Consider the following 21,126-nt stretch of genomic DNA (forward strand, 5'->3'; position numbering starts at 1 on the left):
CCGACCTCGGCGCAGCGCTCGGCCAGCGCCCCTGCGCGGCCGCCCGCCCCGGCGCAGAGCTTTCCTCCCGGTGCGCCACCCAGGGCGCCCCCGGCCCGCAGGAATCCCCGCCGCGGGCACGGGCGGGGGTGTTTGGGTGGCTACCCGAAAGCAAGAGGGGAGTCTGGGAAAACGGCGGGGGGTGGGGGCAACCTCCGGAAGACGCAGGAGTGAGGGTGGGGGGCGGGGGGGGGGGGCACTGCGGCTACAGGGCGGAGTGGGAGGGCCCGGGTAGGAGGGGGCGCGGGAGCTGGGCTGCATCTTACCTCACAGGTAAGATCGACCCCTCGGGAGGGAGGGTTCTAGTCAGGGCTTTTTCTCCCAGGAAATAATAAAAGCTGCATTTCAGTTTCGGGGTGATAGGCCAGAGTGAGGAGATCTGGAGTTTTATAAGGTTTCCTGAGGGACTTCGGGACCAGCCTGAACCTTGGCGTCCCTGCATTGATGCAGGGAGGTACCTCGAAGGAACAGAAGTACGCCCAAGGGCAGCTGTTAGGGCTTCTGGTCACTCCATAAGGAGAAGAGGGGTCCCTGGGAAACATCCTACGTCCGGTGCTGGGCGGTTAGCTGCTGATCATTTGGGGACAAAACGTAAATATCACAGCTTCTCCTTCCCCCCCCCCCCATCATAACGAGGGGCGGGGATTCACACCTAGGAATAAAGGCAGAGAGAGAAAATGAGATGTCCCTTATCGTATTCCGAAATCTGCTTTTTATTTTAAACAGCTGTCAGGGATCTACAGTGGGCTCCTAAAGCCAAAACCCTCCTGTGTAAACATTGGCTGAAGTGTTTGTTTCACACACAGCTTCCACACCCATTGAACCACCCCATCAAGTGTTTACCCTTGACTACAAGGATAATGGGAGAAAACAAGGATGGTGTCAGCTCAACTGTACAAGAAACTCGGTACTTCACGAGAACAGGTCAGCAGCCTGGGTCGTATCCGTCCCCACAAGCAAACGCTCCCCAAAGTTTTTGTTTGTTTGTTGGGTTGGGTTTGTGTTTTTTTAAAGCTGACCGATAAACAAGCAGTTTGTCCCCTACTTGCCCAGCTGGCATTAAGGGCCCTACAAAGATGACGTTTGTCACTCGGCTTAATGCTATTTTATTTGTCCACCCCTTTCCTGGCTTGTATGGAGTTTCCTCGCCCTCTGTACCCGGGAGTCCCTCGTCTGCTGCCAGCTCTCAGGCACTGCGCGATGCTGGCAGGGGAACGCAGCGCTGCAGTCGAGGCGCTGGGCATGCTCAATGGCCGGCCGGGCTGAGCTATGGAGGAGCGCTCCTGGGCCTAAAGCGAGGATGAGGGACAGGGGGAGTTTCTTGGGGAAGCCTGCTGATTGGTGGGGCTCCCTGTCTCTCAAAAACCTTGCATTGTAGGAGGGGAGGTGAGGAGTGATGGTAGGGGTACCAAGGTAGGTTGCAAAGCGTAGGGGGAAAAAATTAAAAAGATCCGCAGGCGCCATTCAGCAGCGTGTGATAAGAGAATTTAGGGGCCTCGGCATCTGCAAAGGGGCTGCTACCCAACCGAAGCCTGGAAGCTTCTCATTTCTCCTCTCACCTTTTTGTTCCCTGCCGTCATGCAGTCTCATCTAAACCTGGTTAATCTATAATTTGTGTACACACTGTTGAATTGCAAGCCCGCCCTCTCTCCTTCTGACAGCTTGGTGATGTGTGCACACGTGCCCACTACAGCAAAGCTATAAATAGCATACGAGTGTATTTGAAACTGGTAACGAGGCGTCAATAACAGTAAGCGAGATTCTGGCGGTATAGCTAGTGTGCTTTATGCAGAGCAGGGGAGGCGGGCGTGCGGAATAGGAAGCCTGAAGTTAGTAGTAAAGTGTAACTGTGTGGGGTTTTACCTTGGCAAGAAAAAAAAAGATAAAAGGTCGTTTACTAGTAACAATGTAGTAATCTAAGACCAAAGAGCTTTTTACAGATTTGATGTTGAGCGCGTGGTGGAGGTTATTTCTCAGTTTGTAGGAAAACAATCCAAATCCATGGACATTTACTTTTCTAATGATACCCTCTCCCCTCCCCCCCCCCAAAAGGAAAGCTAAATAAAGGAAACATACCTCTGTGGAAAACAAAATATTGAACTCTTCCCTAAAAGGAGGAGAGGGCAGGAAGATCAATTTAATTTGCAAAAATTCTACAATAACCTTCACAGAAAGGTTAGGATTTTGATCATATAAACCCAATTATTATAAAGGCTTTTTAAAAATACCAATTATTATAAAAGCTTTTTAAAAAATATGTCTCAGTGGGAAAGGATTTCTGCTTTAAAAACTCAACTTCAGTGGCCAATGTATTAGCTACAAATCATGAAATAAGCCAGATTTCTGTGATAAATTCTGTTCAAAACAGTTGGTTTCATGTGGAAGATAATCGCTGATCATAGAACATTAGGTACTGTCATTTCTTCATACTTGCTGACGTTTTACTACAAACGTTAAAGGTGGTTAATATTTATTATAACTATACCATAGTAAGCTCATTTGTTCTCTACATATTTTTTATTAATGGGTTGCCATAACTCTGGAAATGTGTATTTGGTTCATATAACATACAGAATCGAAAGAGATGCTTTTATGGAATCTAAGTGAAGTGATTTTGAGCAGGTACAAGTATTATCCTGTCACCTTACGCTAAATTAGTCTTGTGGTGTACTGAAATGATAACACACTGCATGAAAAATTTACCCCTAGCTCAAGTCACAGAAACCAAAAAGCCACCTATTACCAAATATGTTGCTCAATGCTGCCATCTACAGGACAGTTACAGATGATTTGTGTAATAGACTAAAGTGTATTTTTAAATTATGAGACCTAAATAAGGATTCATCCAAACACTGGAACAGCTATGTTGATATTCACAAATGCAGGTATAATTCCAGAAGTTAGAATTTTACATACCATGAGTGCACTATTGGGCAATACGCCTACAATTAGCTTTAAAAATGGAAATACTGGTCTATGTATGATGCTGTCAAGGACTTCATACAAACTGTAAACTATTACATATACCCCTAAAGTGGTCTTTAGCCGTAAACTTATTTTGTCTATGAATTAATGTTATAAATTAAGCATTTTATATATAGTCAACATAGTGAAGTATATGTTACTGTCATAAATAACAGAAATTAGAATTGAGTTGGCTAAAGGTGCAAACAACCGTTTGAAAATTAGAAAGTATTTCAAATATCAAGACAGATGTTTTACTTAAGATAAATAGGTTACAGCTGGAGGAGCTGTTTAACCATTGTCATCTCTAGAATTAATTTTGGCAATTTAGAATGATGCCGGAAGGAAAATCAAAACTTGCAGATTTTCCCATGTTGATGTCTATTTTCATTTTAGCTCAATAGTAACCGATATTTGAATGCCTACTGTGCAAGGCAGTATGGAATATATAAAGAGAGACAGCTTTTTACAGCTCTGATGGGGTAGTAAGAGACACAACATAAAGGATCATTAAAGTTGTGTGTGTGTGTGTTAGGTGTCAAATGAGTGGTATTCACTTAGGACAGGTAGAAATCATGGTGGTTGAAATGACTGAAGAAATCTTTATGAAGGAGAGGAGTCTTAAACTTGAACTCGAAGGGTGAATATAAATCAGATCATTGGCAATATTTATTTATTTAAAATGTATGTATGTGTTGCCCTTCTGGTGTTTGGAAGCCACCTTCAGTGTTAGGCACTGAAGATTTCGATATCTAAGACATGATCCTACCCGCAGAAAGCTTACAATGAAGATAGAAGACTTGTGAAAAAGTAGGCACAGAGCAAATGAGATCCCGTAACAGCCAACGGCATTCTGATTTAAAAGTCATCAACCGCAGACTGTACAATCTGGGAGCCTGGATATGTCTTTCCCCTTAATAACCTTGTTTTCTCCTGTTATTAAAATGTTTTAATTTTTTCGGATTAAAATACGTGAAATACCAGTGAAATGAAAAAGGTGAGCTGGAGAGTCACATTTGGGTTGTGAACCTGCTAAATCAATGCTGCTGCAACCTGAAGATCTTGTTAATAGTCAGGTTCTGATTCCGAAGGTCTAGGGCAGGCTGCGAGTCTGCATTTTTACACACTCCATGCTGATTCTGCTGGGCGGGTGTGAGCACCCCCTTTTCAGTACCGCAGTTCTAAATGACTGATGATTAGTTGGAAGGCACCATGCTATGCTGCTGTGAATTGCAAGCAGGGCATGTACATTTTAGTATTATGTACATACCAAGAGAAAAGCAGCAATACAACTACTTAACGGAGGCATTGTTGCATTGGGGCTTCTCTCTTTTCAATCACAGGTATCAAATCTTTCTGACAAGTGTGGAGTTATTTTTTTCTTAAACGTTTGTGTTAGTGTTTTCCAGGGTATGATTTGAAATGGAGAGTTCTGGCTAGATCCACATCCTCCTGAAGCACAATCAGTTAGAGAACGCTGAAACCCCCACCATCTGCATTTTAAGCAGCATTCCAAGTGATCCTTATTTACACTAAAATTTAAGAATCATTGGCTTAGGCCAAGGGTGTCCAAACTTTTTTCAACGTTTTTTTACCAAGGGCCATAAGCGGTAAAATACACAAACAGCCGGGCCACTCACTCAAAGGTGAAGTACGTATTGCCTCACCTGGTTTATTTAAGTAAACTAAATATATTTTTGGAATTTCCTGCAGGCCAATTAAAAATGGATTGCGGGCTGCAGTTGGCCCGCGGGCCACAGTTTGGACACCCCTGGCTTAGGCACAAAGGAAAATATTTAATTAAATACCTTGGGAACAGGTGAAGGCACAGCCTGAACTAGTAAACAAAAGTTGGTACGTGTGGGATACACCTGGGTGGAGCAGGCAATGACCCAGGCCTGGTGAGTCTCAGAGCCTTTGAGAAAAATCAATTACCAGCAATCATACAGTAAGAATGCAGTGCCATTCTTGTCTTGGTTTCATCCTCCATCAATCCTGGAGAACTCAGGGAAGATAAAGGCACCGAGATCTAACAGGATTTCACAAAGACTAATACCCTCAACAGACGATTTCAAACATTTGCTGTTTTTGGTATAAATAAAGCATGAAATAAATTGATGGATGAGGCTGGGGAGAGGGAGTAGGTGAAAACTCTATGCCAGGTTTTTCCATTTCAGAAATTTTACTGATTGGTGATTCTTTTAGGTTAGTTTCTAACAACTGATACTGGTCTAAAAGATTTGCTTTTTCTTTTCTAAACTGTTCTTGATATACTTATTATTGTATTTTTTATTTTCTTTTATATTCGTTGATGAGAATCGGGGGTTTATCAGTCAATATGTCATCTTAGATAATGCCACCAACTCTTTGGGGCATTTAATCTAGAGAAAGAACCTCCAGCTGTTTCCTATATTTAAAAAGATGTGTGTTTTATCTAGAAAAGCACATGCCAGAAGGATTTGTAGACATTACCACACCTCTTGTTGATTTCGCATCTTAAAGTTATCTTTTTGCTGTAGTGCACTCCGTCTGAAATTTGATAACCAAAAAATGTCTTCTAACTAATTCTTTATGTGTTTGTTTTTTAATAATAATCTCAGTAATGATGAATTTTCAATGCCCTCTGTTCAGTAGTCAGGGTCTGGAGGTAAAACTAGTTGGTTTCACCAATGAAAAATCACTGTGTCGCCCACAACCCCTCTTTTCTTTCACCCCTTCCTTAACCATATTTCTTTTTAAAAATAATTCCTCAAACTGGCACTCATGACTTCAAGGTCCTTTATTTGGAAAAAAACAAACAAATAATACCACTCTTTGAAGTTTAGGAATATTTGCTGTGTGTAGATTAGGAAGATAGGAGTTAATTTGAACTCAAGACATTCATAATTACATCACTCCCTGTGGTGGTGTCTTGTGTGGCTCTACTTGTGGGCAGAGGGTCACTCACATCAGCTGGGGGCTTATTAAACTCCAAGCTACCTCCATCCCACCCGTGGATCTACCAAATGAGGTGTTTTGTAGGTTACTGTGCCATTCCCCCGTTTCCCTCCTGTCACGCAGGGGACCCTGCTCGCTGCGCCATTTGTCGTGCAGGGTCTCAGCTCCCACTCCCCGTCCAAGAACGCAGGACACGGTAAGGCCAAAAAGGAACACCCACGGAGCCATAGATAGGGGAGTCAAACCAATATATTCTCGCTGGCGGCTGGGCTGGAGACACAGGAAACAGGATCTACATAATCTGCCTAACAGCAGTCCGCACTTGCCAGCCACCATCTTCTTGCTAGCCCCCATTCCTCCTCTGCTAGCGTAGCCACAGCCGTTATATTAGTGGCCAATGGCTTACGGGTTACAGCTGACGGCCAACTAGCCACAGCTGCTGGCATCTGATCACAGTTGATGGCCATTTACTACCCGAGCCAGCACCTTTCTATGTGAGGCCGAGAGCCTGGAAACTGTTTTTTGGGGTTTTGTCCCCACACCTCCCCACTCCCAGGAATTTGCTATGTGCTGAGATTTGAAAACTACTCATTAGATTATGTCTAAAGCCCCATATTTTAAAGGAGGATATTATGAAATATTGTGGATTGAACTCAGTGATTGTTACAAGTCTGGTCAATAATTTTATTCTGAAATATACTGCTTTGGCTTAAAATCTTTTGACCTTGACGTGCAGTACAAATACATTTACAAACACATTGTACACCAAGCCCTGAACACACGCACACACTCACACACGCACACACACAACAGAAACACAACCTACCCTTACTGCCACAATGCACTCAGATCTTTCTACTCTACTTTCTTTCCCTCTCCCTCTCTCGCTTTCACACTCTTTTAATGCTCACTAAGAGACCACTAAATTAATTTCCAAGCACATTAAGGTGTCATAAACTACAGTGTGAAAAATGTGACCCACAGTTTCCCTCACTATCTGAATATTTCTGATTTCAAAAGCAAACAATGACCATCTCTAGTTCCTTGGTTGTGCTACCCATAGAATCTCCTAAGAGGAATAGCACATCACTTCCGGTGGATTCTAGTTCATTAAATAATATTATTTACCCTGCCAACCGATTATGATTTTTCTGTTGCTTTGTCTTAAAGTTGTAGCCAATTTGGACCTGCTAAGCACTGAAATCTGATGCACTTAAATTTTCCATGTATCTATCTAGACAATGGAAATCTGAATGCAGGTGAAAGGCAAATTAAGAATACTGAATGTAATTGTTACTATTTTTTTTAAAATGTTTGTTATCATTTCCCAATTTTATTCTATCGTAATATGTGTATCAAGTATTTGAGAGAAAGAGGTGAAGTAGACAAAAATGCATTTAAAATACATTCATGTAAATGTATATTTTGTTTTTGCATCAGTTTTGGATTGAGGCTGTATGAGAAAGGGATTGCCCTCTTGTATAAAGGAGATATTTTTAAAAACTAATTACTTGTTTGTAATGTAAGTCAGTTTTATCAACATTAGTTTCATTAAAACTAGCTAAAATGTTATTTTGTATTTCTCAGTTACAAGCATACATTTCTCCAAGTACTTAGGAAATTCAATTTTTAGGAGATAAGTCTCATTCATTCATTCAACAAACATTTATTATTTATTTTGTGTCAGACATTGTTTCAGGTGCTTGAGATACAGTACAAAGCAGATTTGTACCTGCCCTCACAGAGCTTACATTTTAGTAAGGGAAGAGAAAAGGCAATAAAACTGAACATCTTAACTGATTAAAATATCTAGTATGTTAGAAAGTGATAAGTGCTATTGAAGAAAAGAAAACTTAAAATCAAGGTAAGGGGGATTGGGAGTGCTGGTGGTAGCAGAGGGTTACAATTATAAATAGGTGATCCAGGTAAGCCTCATTCAAGAAAGTGAGACTGAATAGAGACCTGAAAGAGGCTAGCTAACTAGCCAACTGGAAAATGGTAAAGAGTATTCCACGCAGAGGAAATAGCCAGTGCAAAAGGCCCACGTTAGGAGCATGTGTGACATATTCAAGGAACAGTAAAGAAGGAAATGTGGCTGAAGTGAAGTAGGCAGGAGAGAAGAGGAGGAAGAGATATTAGAGAGAGAACAGGAGACAAAATCATAAAAGATCATGTAGGCCATCTTAAGGACTTTCGTTTTTACTCTGAATGAGATAGGAAGTCACTGGAGGGTGCAGTGACATAATCTGATGTACTATAAAGATTCATTCTGGCAGTTCTGTTGAGAATAGACTGTTGGGAAGAGAAGGCTGGGATAAGGCAGAAGCAATGAGACCTGTTAAAAGGCTATTGCAGAAATCCAATCAAGAGATAGATATTTAGTCAGCAGTGGAGATAGTGAAAAGTGGTCAAATTCTGAATATATTATTTTAAAGGTGAAGTCAGTAGGATTTGTGGGTGGTTTGGATGTGACATGAAAAAGTTTGTTTGTTTGTTTGTTTAATCTGTGCAACTGGAAAGATAGTTTTCATCAACTGAGATAGTGTGTGCCCATTCCCCCAGGTGATCTTGCTTGGACACGTGGACATTTGCTCAGATCAATAACGCTCCCCACGAAATTGCTTGCTCTCTCAGTTTGGCCAAGGTTGATTGTGGGGTCTTTGTTGATAACTGAAAGTATTTAAAAATTGACAAAACAAAATCTTCCCCTCTACCCCCAATAGCTTCTTCCCTTTCCCTGTTCCCTAATTCCCCTCCTATCACATTTCTTCTGACCCTACGAGGGAGCTTTATGGGGTAGTTCAGGACCACGGAGAGCGTGAGGAAGGGGCGCTTCCAAAGATTTGTAGTTATGTAGGTGGGAAAGAGATGATCCTGGAATTGTTGCTGGACTACTTGCACTTAAAGGACATTATTGGAAAGAGTAACAGTGGAATTCTGACTCCCTAGTACTTGGGAGAAATGATTTTTCTGGACACTCAGCCAGTGCTTTCTGAACTTCTCCATTGAATTCCTTCTAATGACAGGTAAGAAGACACCAAAAATAGGGACAGCCAGAAGTTGCCAGTGCAAAACACCTTTTGAAGATTCATGTTTATAATTTGCTATCTTTTATGTAAAATTTCACATTTTTGACAGTTATGAGACCCACCAATAGAAGAGGATTAAGTCATGTAGAAATATGCAGAGTTGGAAATGGATAATTAGAGGGAGTGTGTGTGGGCACCAATCCTAGGTCTCTAGAACTGACCTGGATCCTGCAACTAATCAATATTTCAATTCTATGAACTACCTAGAATCCTTTCAAAAATTATCCTCCCCTTCTCCATCCCCACCCCCCCAATTTTAATTTTTCTTCAGCTAGTTTCATTTGAGTTTAGTTACTTGCAAGTAAGTGTGTCCTAATGCAGATGGATAGAATTTAGACAGACAAATGAGAAGAAGGATAATTCTAGGCTAGGAGCAAACAAGATTACAGGCAAGGAAGCAGGAACATAACTTGGGGTTTTCTGGACAGAGAAAGTTGGCTTCAGAAAATTGAGTGGTTTATAACTTCTCTATACTACAACTGCATAGGATGTAGCAAATCCACTTCTGGAAATGAATTCTATAGAAATAATCATGCAATCACATTCGTTGAAATATTATTTTGTCACAGAAAATGACTAAAAACAGTATACATGTCCATCAATAGAGAACTTGTTAAGTAAGTTATGCCCCATTTACATGTTGACATGCTGCATAGCCATTAAAGATAATTCAGCAGATTGATATGTACCAACATGGAACAACCCCCATTGGAAAAAAAGGCAAGGTGTAAAACTGTATCATAAATGCTATCATTTATGGGTTTTTTTAGAAAGTACACATATATTTTTACATACATAGAAAAATTCAGAAGGACAAACAAGAAATCTTAGCAATGGTTTTCTCTGGGAGAGGGACTCTTTTTCTTTTTTCTACAGTCTCTTCATTTGCTTGTTTTTTGTTTTAACTACATTCATATATTATTAAGTGAACTAAACCACTATAACTAAACATAACTAAAATATAGAACAATGAAAGCTTTGCTTAGGAATTTCTATGTAGGCATAGTTTTAAGCCCTGTAACATTACATCATTCAATCCTCACAGCAACCCTATGAGGAAGACACTTTCCTGAAATTTGAAGTTGCTGCAGGTAAAGCTGCTGGAACTCAAACAGTCATAGTGCCATGATTCCAAACTCCAGCTCCAAAGCTCTTGTGTTTAACCTTTCTCCCTTTTGCCTCCCTGAGATGCTCCTGACTTTGTGGTAATAATCCCCAAGGGCAGATTTCTGTGGAAAAAAAAAAAAAAAAAAACCTAAAATCCTTGCAGACAGTCAATGACATCCAATAAGGATTCTATTCATGATGACTAATAAAATGAGTCACAAAATAAACTTTTCCTGCATACCAGATGTTCAGATTTGGCGTAGAACTTTTCTTAAACTGGTAGTTAAGGTACACACCACCTCATAAGTTTCATTAGAAAGCAAGGTCTGATGATGGTTTCCTTTTCCATTGGAAGCCATGGCATTGTTTAATCAGGATGACAACAAACTTGGACTTTCATGTTAAATAGATCACTCATGTAGTTTTGCTGGATGGACTTAGAAAAGAGGAGGTTGGCGGCAAGGAGGTAATTGACATGGAAATTTGTGGGGTATCTACCCAGCATTCACTTCATCTTTTGCCAAGAGCACCCTGACATCCTGTGGGTCCATTCATGGAATGGTGGTTAGTTTAGGCCTGAGCACTGGACTGCCTTGGTTCAGTCAGCTCTGCGATGTACCATCATTGTAAATGTTGCAACTCATTTAACCTCCCTCATGTCTCAGGTATCAGTAATACGGGAATAATAGGATCTCACCAAATCATTGTGAGGTTTGAAACTGATAGTGCTTGTATTATGAGTGCTTAATAAATCTTAGCCATCGTCATCACTGTTGTCGTTCTCAACCGTGTCTTTGGAACGGGGTTAGTCCCACCACTCCTCACCTCCCTCCCCCTTGAATCCCCCACACCCCTGCAGATCAGGCTAGTCCATATCGTGGTGAGGATCACAGAGATTTCATCCTTCAACAAGGAGCAAGACTTTGTCAGTTTGACTCTCTTAACCTACATTATTTTTCTTAAATATCACCTTCTTAAATGTCACTTTAAATTTGTTCTCTGAAAGTACTGGATTTGTTTACTGCTGTTTTGAGGTGATCAATAAGTAGGTGCTAAATAAAAGTGGCTAAAGAAAGTAGTGCAGACATGGGACCGTATGGACGATGGTGAGCAAGTCATGAAGAAAAACAGGGTTTCCATGTGAATTGGAAGAAAGGGCGTATGTGACCTGTCTGTAAATGGGATTGTACACGTAAAACATTCAGTTAGCACCATGATAGCCATTAGAAGGAGTGGCAACGACAAACTCTTTGAGGAGAAGAGTGTCCTCTTTATTGGAGAATCATTCAGAACATCTAGTACCATTCATTTTGTACATAGCAGGCACTCATTACTCAATTGTGGAATTGAATGTTATCACATCATAACCTTGAGCGCCCGCAGAGATGACTTTGAATGAAGATCAAAGAGTTTAGACTTATTTCATTAATAATGAGGAGGAGTTGGTGTGATAAACAGAAGTAACATAAGCAGATCCAGGAAATAGAATAAAATGGAAACCGTGGGTCAGGGGGAGGCTAGTTAGGAGCCTATTTCAATAGACTAGATGAGATGATGAGGGTCGGGGTTAGGTTTGTGGTGGTGGAAATGAAAAGGAAGGATCAAGTGCAGAAAAAATTCAGAGGTGAAGACGATGGGCTTTGAAACCAGATTGGATGTTTGGGACAATTGTTAAGACAGTAGTGAAAGATGATGGGGATTTTAATCCTGGGAGGCTCGTAGGACATCTGATCACTTTTTTTTATTTTTCAGAGATGAAAGGCTTTATTCCTCACAGAAAAAGCAGTACCCAGAAGTCAGCGTGTTTGTGCTAGTTCCCTATCCCCTCAAGTCCCCAATGATGATGCACGCGGCCAAGATGGGTACTGCCCAAAGAGTGGGTTGCAGTCCAGGAGAGGAGCCCGGGGCCAGGGGCCCAGCAAGCAGCAAATATTGCAGCAAAAAGCAAGCAAGCCACTCTCCGTCCCTAATGTCCTCTGGGGAGTAGGCAGTTACTGAAAGTCACACTGTGGGCACCTCGTTTTCTGGGTTACCTAGATGACTAACGACAGAAACTGCCCAGCATTAGGAGATGTATCAGCCTTCAGGCTGGCCACTCAGGAAAAATTGTCAGAGTCTGCTTCAGCGAGGATGGTGCTATTCTTTTAAAGTTCATGCATCCAATCACTTTTTTGGGTATTATTGACATGAATTTCTTTTCCTTTCTTTGCCGAAACCTAACTTAATTAATTTTTCTTCCCATAGTCCTCATTTATAAACTCTAATTGTTGGTAACTGAGGGCATTGGTTGTCATCATGTCATTTTCCATCAGTAATTATGTGACAAGTTAATTTCTGCAACGAGCACATTGAAATTATTTTTCTGACTTCTAACATAATATTTCATTGTGAACAATTTCCTAGATTCTGCCTTCTGGAATCCCACTTCTCATAGAGTTTGGGAATTCTCTTTTCTAAAATAAGGGTCAGTATGTCAGATATTACAATTACTATACATTTCCTCCAAACTTTAAAAAAATGGCATTGACTTTCACTTCTTCATTCCTCTAGGTAACATAAAGGTCTTTTGGAAATTTTTATATTGTATTACTTGAAGCACATCAAGGTTGACTGACTCAAAGATCACGAACTTAGAAGACAAGAGTAAAATTAGAAGTTACAATTTCTATTCCACTTCATTAATTCCTGTTTAAGTCATTTCTGGTAAGTGTGTGGTATGGAGGAAAAAGTTTATTTAAAGAGTTGTCACTGTGTTTGTTTCTAGCAAAACTGAAGTGTTTTTTTGTTTTTGTTTTTTTGTTTTGTTTTATTAATTCCAGTTTCTCAATAAATGGAGTTTTCCAGGAGTTCTTCATAGATAAATTTCAGGACTCTGGCTATCAAAGGTTAAATTTTATCTCTCTGTAAGTTATAATATATTCATGGATTCTTCCGACATTAAAATAAAGGTAAACACTTGGGGTGAAGGGAGTAGAAAATAAAAGAAGCTATATATATAGCTTTAAGTTCTTTTTATAAAAAGAACTGCTCTGTGTTTCTAGTTAGTGAGGGGACACTGATGGCTCACCTATTTGTGTGCAGGTGGGGCGGCCTTTGTCGACATGTCTATCTTTAGCTAGGAGGTGGATTCAATAATATTATGCTGACTTGGAAGTTACAAAGCCTCTGACCAAGGGTCATCACATCTGGAACCTGATTTTATGTCAGTAGCTGACCTTCTTTTCCCCTTCGTCCCCGTGGACTTCTAAACTTCGTATTTTTACAGATATCACACAGGGCCATCTTGCTGACTTAGATGAGGCTGTGACAAAAACAATATTACTTCACCTCTGTGAGGGTGAATTCAAGACCCATCACTGTGCCCAGAAAGCCAATAGCATATTTGAGTATTCTGAATTGCATGGCTGGTCACATTAACTAGAATTGTATGGAAATGATGAAAAAAAAGACAAGCTGTACAAGAAATTATCAGATTATCTTGTGGGGAAGGTTACCTCAGAAGTCATAAATTTCTTTTGTCTAACAATGCTGGAATGGTGTAAAAAAACCCACCTAGTTACCATCTAAGCTAAGGCGTGAATAATCTCTTAAACTGTACTGTATTTAACATTCTGTTGTTTGTAGCGTATGAACACCAGATAGAAAACACAAGTCTGATGCCTCTACCTGATTTCAATGTTTTTAAAAGACAACTTGCATTTCGGTTCATTTTTCACTGAAGCAAAATAGCAATTTACATTTCAACTGTGGTTTTCCCTAGACACACGAAAATGTGCAGTTCATTGAACATGTCAGTCTATCAGCATTTTTTGCAGCTAATGTTTCCAGTGTCTAAAATGGTGTGACTACAGCACTTTCATGATACTATTTTTGTCCTCTGTAAGAATGCCTAATGAGTAATATACTCCTGATAATATGTTTACTGCCTGAATTTAAGAGCAGGCAAGATCAGAAGTTATATTAATTATTTGGGGATGGGCTCATTTGGTCAAATGTTATCAAATAATTTTCTGAGAGCCAAAAATTAGTGGCTTAACTAATTTATTGGCTTACCTAAAGTGCTTTGTGGGTTAAAGTAAATGGTTGTTCAATTCGGTCACAGACAGTTGGTCTGCTAGGCCTAGTTGATGATGTTCTAATTAATGCATCATAATAGTCAATCAAAAATGACTTACAGGCCACCGATCAGGTACATTACACTGATACTCAGTAGGGAGCCAAGAGGAAATAACCGCCTAAAACATTAGCTAAATGAAGACATATACTGAGCAACCATAAACTATAAGCTAATGAGGTAAACATTTATTTGTCAGAATGAAGTATCAACCTGTAACTACAGAATTGAATGACCCAAATGCACAGGTGTGTTCTGGATCCCCCAACCAAGGCATAGATCCAAGGAATCCAAAACGGAACCCACTTGAAACTGGAGCTGTCTCTGACTGGGGGAATGGCGGAGATACAGGAGTTAAGGCTGCTGTGAACTGACTACCTACCCTGCATATTCCCAAAGGGAGGGACTCCATTAATGCCTATATTAGGGTCATTCGAGGACTGGGGTACTTTCACAAAGCCAGATTCCGAGGTGCCACCTGAGACCTAATAAATGCAAATCCAGCGTGCACGTTTTAAAGAAGCTCTTCCGTTACTTCCGAAGTAGGTGGTGTACAGTTTACAGACTGAGAAACATACTTGATGGTTTTGCACAGATCACTAGGTTTATACCACCCTTCCTGTTTGTTTTGGTAAAGTATAACTCAAGTGCGTTTCTAATATTCTATATAGGCTAGTATAGAGGTATAAGACTTCAGAACTATGAACTCCTTTCCAGGTATTATTTCTGTTACTAGTTGTGTCATTTCATTAAATTATAAGTTGCAAACTGGTGGCCTGCTGGCCAGATGGGGTCCATGGCTGGTTTTTCAGATGTACCAACTAGTATTTTTTAAATTGTCAACATTAAACATTAGAAGATGATGCATCCAACATTGAAATTCTAATTTCTCTTTAAAAATCAAATGATCTGAGAGCACTGGGCTCCGATTCCCACATGGCCTCAGTCAGCCAATATTGTAAAGCAGCTGCCCTTTCCATGGCCAGTTTGCCATCATCCCATGGCTCCAGATAATCTCCCTGACACCGTGGCCAAATGCCAAGCGCCATTTGTCACCATGATGCTTCAGATGCTTTCTTCCACCCAGGCCTCTTGACTCATTTATATCACTGTCCTAGCTCCTCTAGGCACTGGAGCTTGTGACCCCTGTCTTAAGGGTACTTCAAAACCAATTGCTTTTGAACAGTATTTGATGATGAAGACAGATATTCCACGTTCAGACTTGTTCTACTACATTCCCCTGGGAATGCCACACTGTGCCCCTGAGCAGAATCAGGGCTAATTCGTTTAAAGAATGCCCATTAATCAAAAGAAGGTCCAATCTAACTCAAGTCTTTCTAAGAGGCTACACAATTTGCCATGTCCAATTGATGTGCATATTTTATTTTGAGAGTATTTTTACAGCAAAAGGAAAGATCCTGCTTACGGAGACTGTTGTCTTACAGAAAACACAGTTGGTTATAGTATTTTACCAAAAAAACAAATTAAATACTAATTTTAAAAACCAGTCTAAAAAACTCACCTTAAATCAATCACATGTGGTTAACAGTCCAAGAATATTCAATAGGAAACATGTCCTATATTTCTTTCATTACATAAAAAATATAGTTAAAATATTTCATATGATTTCTCAGTGGGGCCTCGAAAATTAAAGATGTTTCCCTTTCCCAAAACTATATATACCCTGGCACTGGAAAAATAAAACTTACCCTGCATTATTTATACTTCCTTGATTGTGTGCCCTAAAAATAAGTCTCAAGATAATTCAAGGTAAAAATCTGTTAATAAAAATATTAAGTCAAGATTTAATTTTGAAAACTACATATTGTGGCATTATCCTGCACTTCAGGTCTCATTTCTAAGGGCAGCTGAAGGTGTGTGGATGGATTCATAGTAATTTAGGTTTGGGTACCAAGTCTCTTACTTTGTTGTTGTTTTTTTTTTCCCTGTGTAAACTTGACCTTGTCACTTCACTTCTGAGCTCTTTATCTGTAAAATGGGATAATAATCCTACTTTATAGATTCGTTAGGAGAATGGATGTAATTTGATGGACAAAGCACACAGCACAGATTCAATAAATGAAGAGCCTTTATTTTAATCAGTGAGGGTGATTCTTTTTTGTTTTATACTGACTGATCAGTATATCATAGGACCTAAGACAAACTTCCTAAAAAAGTAAGTAGTGAATCCTTGTTCCAATTTTTCTTTTAAGGAGCTTTGATATTCAGCCAATAAAAGAGAAGGCAGATGAATATATTAGCCATGACTGCATTTCTCATACTCCTACATCCTAAGACTCTTGTTGAGTCATATTTCTCAGGTGCAGACTGCAAAAAAGTCCTAGAAAAGCAAATAGTTCTTTTAAAAATTAACTTTTACTTTTGAAAGATCACAAAAGCTGTTAACACACATTTAAAACAGGGCGTTTCCAGAAAGTTAGCGGGTGTTCCAAAGAAAAGTGTTGAAAGAAATGGGGCTTGTTCACTAGTCCGGGAAGATGGGCACACAGCACCTCAACATCTGTCAGGCCTTTACTGTTCCTCCTCTAGGATTCTTGTATCCCCATCCTCTGTTGTCTCTGCCTCCCAAGCTCTTGCTTTTCCTCCCAAAGCAAAAAAAATTGAATATGAATGATGGAAAGGTTGATATTATAGTTAACACTTTTTGATCCCTTATTATGCACTAGTCACTAAGGTATACATTTTATATGCCTTATCTCAATCAAGACTTACAAGAAGTCACGGGAAGAATTACTCACCCATTTAAGAGGCTGGTTAGATCACACGGTCCCTGAGCTAGACTAGGATTTAAGCTTGGTTTGTCTGAACAAGCTGCTAATAAATGCAGTAATCATTAGTAATGTTTTCTGTATTTTTTTTGAAGGCAGTGAATGAACTTTTTATGTTGTTTTCTATTAAATTAATCAACTTTTTCTTTGCTTGAGTTGGTTCCACAGTTGTTGACTTTTTTTTTCCCTGTGACTTATTGGCTGTTAATAGATAGAAATGTTTTAAAATGTTTTGCCTTCAATTGTTTTATTTTTAAAGTTATGCATTATTCTATAATTTGAGATTTGTTTATCCAGAGACATAATTGCTTCTCATATACATCATAACACAAGATGTATTTATTAAGCATTAATAATTGTGAGTTGTATTTAGTTTACTACATCTTGGTTCTATTTTATTCATTCCAAAATATAGTAAAATTGTATATCCTTTATTCCTTCCATTTTTCTACACTATCAAAGTTTAATTAAACTTCTGTGAAATTTTAAATATTAAAAATGATGGTGATTGTTTATCTGTATCTCAAACATTTTTCTTCCCTTTGGCTCAACAATTCTTACTTCATCACATTTTAATATCTTATTGTCTTCTTTGATTTTTTTTCTAACATGCTCTTTATTTTTTTTCTAGACCTTAGAATATTACAATACCTATGTTGAAGGAGACCTTAGAAACAACTTTATGTGATTCCCTCATCTGACAGTTGAGAAAATTAAGTTTCCAAGGGTGCATAGCTTACTCACGCCAAATAGTAGCTAGTGGTAGAGCTGAAAATCATGTTCTGTGCACTGTCCAATTCTTATGCTTTCTCGCTCAGAGTCAAGTCAAAGACACTAGAAACAAAAACCATTGTTAGGCCCCCAAATAGCTGTAAAGATCTATGCAACAACAATTTCTACCATTTCTACCAAAATTAAAATGGGTCTATTAGACCCATTACCACCCCTCATACCCCCGTCCTGGATATCTTATATTCATTGAATCAATTAATTCTAAGGTTCTGAGTTATTATTTAGTCAAATTAATTTAACTCTGTTAGAATGCTTGTTCTTCTGTGCACACATAGAAATAAATGATTGAATCACATTGGGAGTTCAGCCCAGAGGGTCATTTGCATTTTACTCTAAAAATCCCGTTTGTACTCTGCTTAATATTTGGACGTATGGTCTAGGATAACATTTCCTCACAAAAAATTTAAAAATTGGCAGCATGAAAACGTGTATGATTTGACCTCCAAGACTGACAACCTCATTAACTTAAGAAAAATAAACAGTGAACTGTAGAAACACTTTTTCATTTATATATATTTAACATTCTCAGATAAATGATAGCCTTTACTTATACAGTTAGCTCGCGAATAACAAATCCCCCGGGAAAGAGATGCTTTGGTTAGAAGTCAGGTGTGTTAAATTGAAACAGAACAAGAAAAATCCAAATTATATGAGGTGGAGCTTTCTGTGAGTACAGGTGATGTCAAAAACCCCCTCCACCCCCAGCACTGCCCATGGCTTCTAGTTGTCCTAGCCCTATTGTATTATAGTAAATTGGATAGCAGTAATTCTGCAAAAACTTCATCGATGTCTTTTGTCCCAGATTCCCTCCATCCCAGATCCCATTGCCTCGTTTCCTCCATTCACCACCCACAATTGCCACTTGCTGGTGGACAGGTTGACCCATGACCTTTAACTGAAATTTATTCTTTCCTAAGTGTTGCCTCAACAACCCTATATGTTAAATGTTATGTCTAATCGTGGGTGGAAAAGTCCTTTTGATGGGGTTTTAATTATTAGTAAGCAGTGGTGGACCTACCACTGTGCGTATGTGCTCACATGTGCCCCAAGGCGGTCCCAAAGTCACTTGCGGACTATGCACTGATGGGCAAGTGAACCAAAATGCCTGAGTCATCTACGACTGCTGTCATCAGAGCCTCATCTCCCAGATTTGGATGCAAGCTCATTTTTTAACATGTTTTCCTAGCAAGGAAACACCTCTTCCTTTTCTAAGAATTCATTATCTAAATTAGTTTTTAATAAAGCACAGATATAGTATTCATGACACGTTCTGCCACATTTGAGGAGATGTGGGTTAGGAAGGCTCCTGAGTCTCAAATGGCACACAGAAAATGTGATTTGGCAGCGTGGTGTAAAATTATTCACCGTAGTCCTGGAAACATCAGAATCTTAAATGTTAAAAAAAAAAGAATGGCAGTTGCACATGTAAAAGAAAAATGCTATTAAAGAAATAAGTATTAAAACAAACTGCTTGTTTAGGGTTTATTCTTTGAAAAAAACAGGACCGCTCAAACAATATTCTACTGTTACCCTGTAAACATAGGAACAATGGGACATCTGTAAAACCAATTTAATTTTAGATAATAATCATAATAAGTTAAAACAAGATTAAGGAAGATTTATCCAAAACACTCAGTAGAAAAAATACTTCCTAAAATAGGAAAAAGTAGAAAATTGAAAGAAACACAACCATTCAAAATAATTCCAAAATGAATAGTGAATAGTTTTTATTTTTTATAGTTTAATGAAAACTTTGTGTAAACATGTACATGAATAAAGACAAAATTACCTTTAGTATCGACTATGATGTATCTAATGACACAGTACTAGACACTTAATACTCAGAAGTAAAAATAATATATTAGAAAGTGTGAACCATTAATCCTTCTGCCCACTAGCTTTGTGAGCATTGGCAAATTACTCAGACACTGATCCTCAGTTTCCTCATTTATAAAACAGAGGTGAAGTGCCTGGCACATAGTAGACACCCAACAAAAGGTAACTCTAGTATGGTAGTTATCAAAGCAGTGAACACATTGTTTATTGTATGCCAGGCACTTTGATAAGAGGTCGAAATGCATTAACTTACTTAACAGGTAGAGGTCATAGTGGTAGTGATAAGATCTTAGAGAATGCTAGAGAAGTGAGAAAACAATTTTTAAATTTACTGAAATAATATTGAGTTGTAAGAAAATTAAATCTGCATCTGAAGTTCTTAGCAGGAGTAGAGGGTCAAGGGGTTATGTTCAAGTTCAGGGTGTCCTGAAGTGGTTCAACTACCACCCTTCCCTCCCATAGGTGCTTTGAGGGGTACCTAGCCTCCAGCTCTCCCGGTGAAGCACTGTCATTTCTGGTACTGAGATGATTATGGTCTCCAACGTCTCCAGATCCTCCTAAAAGTCCAGAACCCTAGAGAAGACCTTTGACAGATGGGTTCCCATGTTATATTCCTGCTCTCTCATGGCACTTGGGCAGAGAGAAGGAAATTCTGGCTTCTTCATCCTCTATGAAGGGAGGAGACTGCTCCATAGGAAAAATACTGACAATACATGAGGACAGAATGAGATTTCATTGGTTTAATGCCCCAATATATAAAAAAAAACAGTCAGTTGGTGGTAGGACTAGAAATCAAGGAGTGGATAATCTAGGAAAAGGAGTTTAAGCATTAAAACCCTGCAGAGTAACACAAATCATTTAAGTGTTATCACAGCTCTTCTCAGCTCCATTAGATTGTGAGTTGATTAGTGATAACTGATACACAATTATAATAATGACCATAACGTCAGGATAATTAACCATCACAAGTCTACTGCAAGTTCATTGCTCCTATTTGTAGTCTTAGTAATACCTTATTACTTCCAGGACTTTTCTCATTGGCAGTAAAATCATGATAGAATTTTAATTCTACATTCTGCACTTAAACCAATGAAAAACCATTTGAGTTCTAAAGCACACATTTCCATATAAAGACTCAAAGACAAGGTCATTAAAAGAATTTCTAAGACATGCTAATTGATTGCATTTTTATTACTAATGTTTTCTACAAGTAGGATTTAATATTCTCTGTATTTTACATCCATAATCTACAGCTAACCTTTCCCACTATTCTCCTAAATAAAGTCTCCATTCCATTTTGTCCAGTATCTACTTTGTAATGCTCATACATCATGGCATACATACCCTTTTCACTCCTTACTATTGATCAAAATAATACCCTGCTCAAATGCTGATAAAACATAAATCATCCTAGTGATTCCTCATATTGTTCTCCCTTTTTTTTTTTTGACTGGAATTC

At 39.1% G+C, this 21,126-nt stretch overlaps 1 long non-coding RNA gene across 1 annotated transcript; it reads left to right on the forward strand.

Moving 5' to 3' along the window:
* Positions 1-868: 868 nt before the first annotated feature.
* Positions 869-16,347, forward strand: LOC308499156. Its single transcript, XR_013993552.1, has 5 exons — positions 869-963; positions 12,540-12,600; positions 12,687-12,839; positions 12,956-13,084; positions 14,450-16,347. It is a non-coding gene; the product is annotated as an uncharacterized lncRNA (long non-coding RNA).
* Positions 16,348-21,126: the final 4,779 nt, after the last annotated feature.

The sequence above is a fragment of the Rhinolophus hipposideros genome (assembly GCF_964194185.1).
Source record: "Rhinolophus hipposideros genome assembly, chromosome: 6".
In the NCBI taxonomy this organism is placed as follows: Eukaryota; Metazoa; Chordata; class Mammalia; order Chiroptera; family Rhinolophidae; genus Rhinolophus; species Rhinolophus hipposideros.